Raw genomic sequence first — 5,230 nt, forward strand, 5'->3', positions numbered from 1 at the left:
AATTGATAAGGGTGGGACTGTTTCAAACTTTTAATGTTAGTAATCAACTTTATCAAAACTGAAACGGTATGTTCTGCTGGACAGATAGATGCTACTGTGACTGGTGACATTAAGGAGACAGGCCCTTTTGCTAGACGTGTTTTAACCTTTAATGGGAAGTCCAGTTCTGTTTTTTCCTGCTAATTTGTCTTCAGCACACTTAAAACAAAAAAGTCTCAAAGCTACCTACTTCCTGTAAAGCTCCACACTGCAATAAACTCAATAAATTGGTTTCACTGGATTGGGAAAGTTAGAAATCTGTCTTTGACTTTCAGCATGGAGGGCTTAGAAAAATGCTGATCAACCATTTAATGCTGCTGCTGCAACTCCAGTGCAGAAAACTTCAAGACTCTTATTCTGAACAAAATAAAAGGTTATCAGGTCTGTGTGAAAGATTACTGACTTTAAAATCTTTTCATTGTTGTTTGCCTAAATTAATAATAAACACCACCACAACAGTGAAAGACCTGTAAGACAATGTGGGTCTAGAAAAGGATTAGAGGACATAATTTGTCAAATGCTATATTCACGTTAGCTTTCTATGGGGAAAAAATAAATTATGTACAGTTTCAGTATTTTTTATATTCCTACAACATGTCATTTTATGTTTTGTAAATCAAAACTTTAGTTTGTAGTGGCTTTTTAATGTACAAGTTAGTGTATGCCAGCCATACTGGGAGGCTGAGATCACCTCAGGTCTCCCACGATGGAACAGGGTTTTAAAAACTTAGAGTTAAAAGTAGGTTTATGGTAGGATTCAAAGAAAATAAATCCTTTGTTATTCAAGTGACTTCTGGGGGGTTGGCACATTGTTAAAACTGCTCAAGAAGCAGACTCACAAGCAAAGTCATAAATCTTAACAAGCTGTCAGAATTGCCCAAAAGGAAGGTTTTACTGCATTTATAATTTACTGCTACTCTTTCAAACCCTGTCTGTGAAGTCAGGGGACTTGCACATGTATGGGATTTGGAAGAACTGCAGCTTAGGAACCTTCTTACTTTAACTTTTTTATCTTTTTTTATACACTTGTCTTTAGTAGTTTAGAATTAGTCATCTTCTGTATATAAACTGAATTTCCTAGTGCCATACAGCTCCCACTATTTTTGTCTAAATAATTTGTGAAATATTGACCAATTAAGCCTTGTAGGATAAAATATCTAGGTCTAAGAAAGAAAATAACATCTCTTTATTTGAGCACAGTGCTGATCACACATTAGCAAGCTGCCAGGTAAGGCAATGAATGCATATGAAACTTTATTTAATGAGTATCAATGCCATAGTCAACAAGCTCTTTAGTGTGTACAACTATAGGAAGGATGAATCATGTGCAAGGTTTAACCCTCTGTTCTATTCATTGCCCCATATTCAAGGTTCCTTTTTATTTGAAACCACTGCTGCTAAGGTTTTAGGTCCAATATTAACACAGTAATGTCACATCACTAAAGACTTGCATAAAGGTGTTCAAGACTAAGCAAAAACAAACCACTGTGCCCCCAAAACAGTCCAAACATTTAATAATGTGCAAAATAAGGGATTTAGAAGTGTTTGAGCAATGAAAATGTCCTCCAGAGATATGTGGAGGATAAGACCTCAACAACAGCAAGCCTTAGATTCAGTTTTAGAGCCACTGTGTGTGCAAGTGTACACAGCCAGAAATACATACGAGAAAGAATGTTCAGAATAAGACTTCACATTTAAAAAAAAAAGGGATATTTAAACCCCACTCCCTCCATGCCATAGCTGTAGAAGAGGGACATATCAGTTTAAAACTAAAAAGGGAAAATGCTTCATAAACCTTTTAGATCTGTAGTTGAACTAATACATTTGGGAATAAATTAAGACTGAGAGAAACAGAAGTGTTCACCTGGGCTGTACTTACTAGGTAACTCTCCCGTGATGAGGCTTATCTGTCATCTACAACAAAGTAACACTTTTGCTGTTAATGAAGACAGCCCCTAGCTCAGAAAGTAAAGGCAGTTAAAAGCAAAAAAGCAATTTTATACATTACATTAACAAACCAGGGATAAGGAGTTTGCCAGTTCTGAGATCAGCTCAGTTGGGGGTTTCACAGGGTGACGTCACCCGCTTAATCTCTCCCTGTGTGTCCCACCATCCCCCTCCCCGCTTTGTGAAACATGATCACCGGCCAAAAAAAGAGCTTAAAAGTCAAGACAACAGTAAAATTCTGGCTTATCTAAGCAGCCTTCCCATTGTTCAGTTCTATGAAAAACTCAGTCTAAGGTGACTACCAGCTAGCCCTTTACACACTGCAGAACCATAGAAAGGGTTAATTCTTAACACATATACATACACAAGAAGTTAGGTAATGTCTTTAAGAAAAAAAAAAAACAACTGGTGACTGTGTTAGTTTTCCCACATACAGTGGTGACTATGCCAGCTAATAACACAAACATTAGTATTTTCTCTGACAAAAAATAGATAAATGCTTATGAGAGCTTCTAATGGGTATGAAAATACAGTGTGCCATGGCACAGACATTTAAAGTCATCCAGAAGCAACCTATTTGCTCTATTGTAAAGCAAGATGCTTTTTCTAAAGCCAACACATCTATTTTGCATTAATACATCTGCTGAAACTAGCCTGAGAGCCTCAGTTTTGCAGACACTTAAATGTTTAGTTTCATGCACTAGAAGCTGTTCCACTTTAAAAACCGAAAACCCCACACATGCTTAACTTTAGTCTGAGCATAGAATTTTAGCAGTTTTGCTGGCTTCAGTGAAATGACCCATCACCTTAAGTTAAGCATGTAAAACTTGGCAGCATATGGGTGAGAGAAAAAGACAGCTGGGCCTGTACCACTGTAAAAAAAAAAAAAAGTGCTAGTCTAGATAATACTAGTCCCACAAACATATACTACAATTCAGCCCAATTAATTAACAGTCAAATTTACCATACTCTGCAAAACGTGCAGTTTTTACTATTTGAGCAGCTTGCACTTGACTGGCAAGGACTAATATCCACTAGCTAGGAAAATCTGTATTGAATTAACCATGTGCTAGAATACAGAATATGGTGATGACCTCGGTAACACTATCAGCCCTTTGCATATCTAAATTCAGCAAGGTAGAGGCACTCCAAATATAGCTCTAGTGCGTGGCATGCTGTCTGCTGCAGTCAAGTGATCTGGTGTATTACTTCAGAAGGGAATATATATATATTGGCATCCCTTCTTCTATTCTTCTAGTGCAAGACTTTGGATAAGGCTGCCAAAAAGTGACTGAAATTGTCATCCCATTCTGACAAATTGACTTGGACCCCTGGGAGCCCTTGCTGAAGGGCCCTCCAGGAGATTTAAAATCTTATCTTTGAACAGGTCTTAGCTACCCTTAGTATGCATATCAGATACAGCTAACAGACCATCAGAAAATCAATTTTAACTCTGAAAGTTATAAAAATATATAATAATAGTTAAAGGGAGGAAAAAGCCCCCAGACAAGCTTCATGCTGTGGATTGTTATCCATTTACACCCTTTGGCTAGCATACAAATTAATGTTTGGAGTAAGTAGCAGAGCTTGAAGGGGAAACTCAACAGAAATTTTCAACCTAGTAACAAAGTAGGGTTGAGTTACAAACGCAGGGAGAGGCAGTTCTAGCAGTTAGTGATGAACAGCTGCAGAGGGGCAAGCTCAGAACAAGATGAAGTTAAACGTAAGATCGGATTTTCAAATACGACATTGCTACTGCACTGATGAATTTGTAGTTTAAGCCAGCGTTTGTCATGTTACTGGGTTGAATCATACATACAAACAATTTTCTCACTTCTGAAAAGCTGGAGACTGCAAATCTATAAACAGTGGTCGAGGAAGCTTGCTCCCAGCTTTCCAGCACAGATTTATGGTCCTATAGCACCTGGGGACTTTTTTCCTCCCTCATTCCTTAGAAAAGCTTAACGTTTTCTACCTAGAGACAAAGGTATTTCATAATCAACCCACCTTAACAGTGTCAAATGGGTGTCCTACCAGCACTCCAGCAGCACCTGAAACAAAACAAATGCCATGGTTGGGCCTCGGTTTTCCTCCCAGGTCTGGGGCGACAGGAGCCAAAGCATGACCCCCAGCCTGAGGTGTGAGTGCACAGCGCTATTGGAAGGCGAGATAAAAAGCATCCTATCAAGTTAGAAGATAAAAAATGACACTTCAGTCCTTCAGGCCTGTACTAGGTGCCTTTATGCTCCCATGAAGCTTCTGAACTCCAGCCAGAGGTTGAAGTGTGTGACTACAGAGCATGCCACGTCATACGGGATGTTCAGCAGCAATTCCTGGCCTCAGCCCAAGGCAAGTCTGGTGGGCAGAAATTCCAGATTTCCTCCAAAGCTCAATATTTCATATACTTGCCACTCTGTGGAAGCCTAGAAAAAACTGGAAGCTTTTCTACAGGAAGGAGAAAATCCCTGCTCTCTGCCTGCAGCCTTTCCAGATGTGATGGCAGCACCTGCAGAAGCACCATCCACTACCAAAAACCTTCGCTTTATTCTAATGTCAAAGGACCCTTTAGAAGTTACCTTCAGGCCTATTAGTTATACTGCCTAAGCCAGATTCATGCATTTTGCATCGAAAAACACAAATACTGGCTGATGCAAGGGACCCTCTACCTCCCTAATTCTGTGAACGAAAACTGGAAGTTCAATCCGTTTTTGACCTTCTCACATTTTCAGAAAGATTATGTCCCTCCCTCTGCCCAAGATGTGGCAGAAATACAGAGCTCACTCTGGGATGGAGTAGTCCAGGGTGGTCAAGACCAGCACAGGGGCAAGATAATCCAAGTCCCAAAAGCCGTGATGGGCACTGTGCTCAGCATGAACACACCCTTGGTGCAACTGACCACGCGAGATCCCTGGCAAGGCAAGGATCACTAGGATGAGGTCACAGAGAAGCTGAAAAAAACAACAACAAAAAAAAATATCTTTGCCAGCTTGGCAAGGAAAATAACAAATGCAAATAACTGAAAAGATGCGAGAATAAATCTTCTGAGCACAACTTAACAACTGCTGAAAATAGAGGAAGGCAGGCCCTAAGCAGATGCACAAGGCAGAGCAAGACCAGCGCTTACACTCCCTCCTCCTCCTCTTCCCGTTAGACCTCTCCGGTGCCACTGTTTTCGGGTCGGGAGGGTTCCTGAGCCTCCTGCTGCCTGTGTGCTGACCCCGGGAGAGCTCCCACCCCCCCGCCG

General features: G+C 40.4%; 1 protein-coding gene across 2 annotated transcripts in view; it reads right to left on the minus strand.

The window, feature by feature from the left end:
- SLC25A29 (solute carrier family 25 (mitochondrial carnitine/acylcarnitine carrier), member 29) overlaps positions 1 to 4,044 on the minus strand; it is a 6,117-nt gene extending 2,073 nt beyond the window's left edge. Inside the window, exons 1-2 of one of the 2 annotated variants that reach the window (XM_010084460.1) lie at positions 3,994 to 4,044; positions 1,919 to 1,953 (exon numbers count right to left, since the gene is read on the minus strand). The gene's annotated coding sequence lies outside the window, so the exon portion shown is untranslated. The remainder of the gene's footprint in view (positions 1 to 1,918; positions 1,954 to 3,993) is intronic. The other variant, XM_010084461.1, reaches the window with a different exon arrangement.
- Between the last annotated feature and the right edge of the window lie 1,186 nt (positions 4,045 to 5,230).

The sequence above is a fragment of the Pterocles gutturalis genome, unplaced genomic scaffold (assembly GCF_000699245.1).
Source record: "Pterocles gutturalis isolate BGI_N339 unplaced genomic scaffold, ASM69924v1 scaffold50105, whole genome shotgun sequence".
Taxonomy (NCBI): domain Eukaryota; kingdom Metazoa; phylum Chordata; class Aves; order Pterocliformes; family Pteroclidae; genus Pterocles; species Pterocles gutturalis.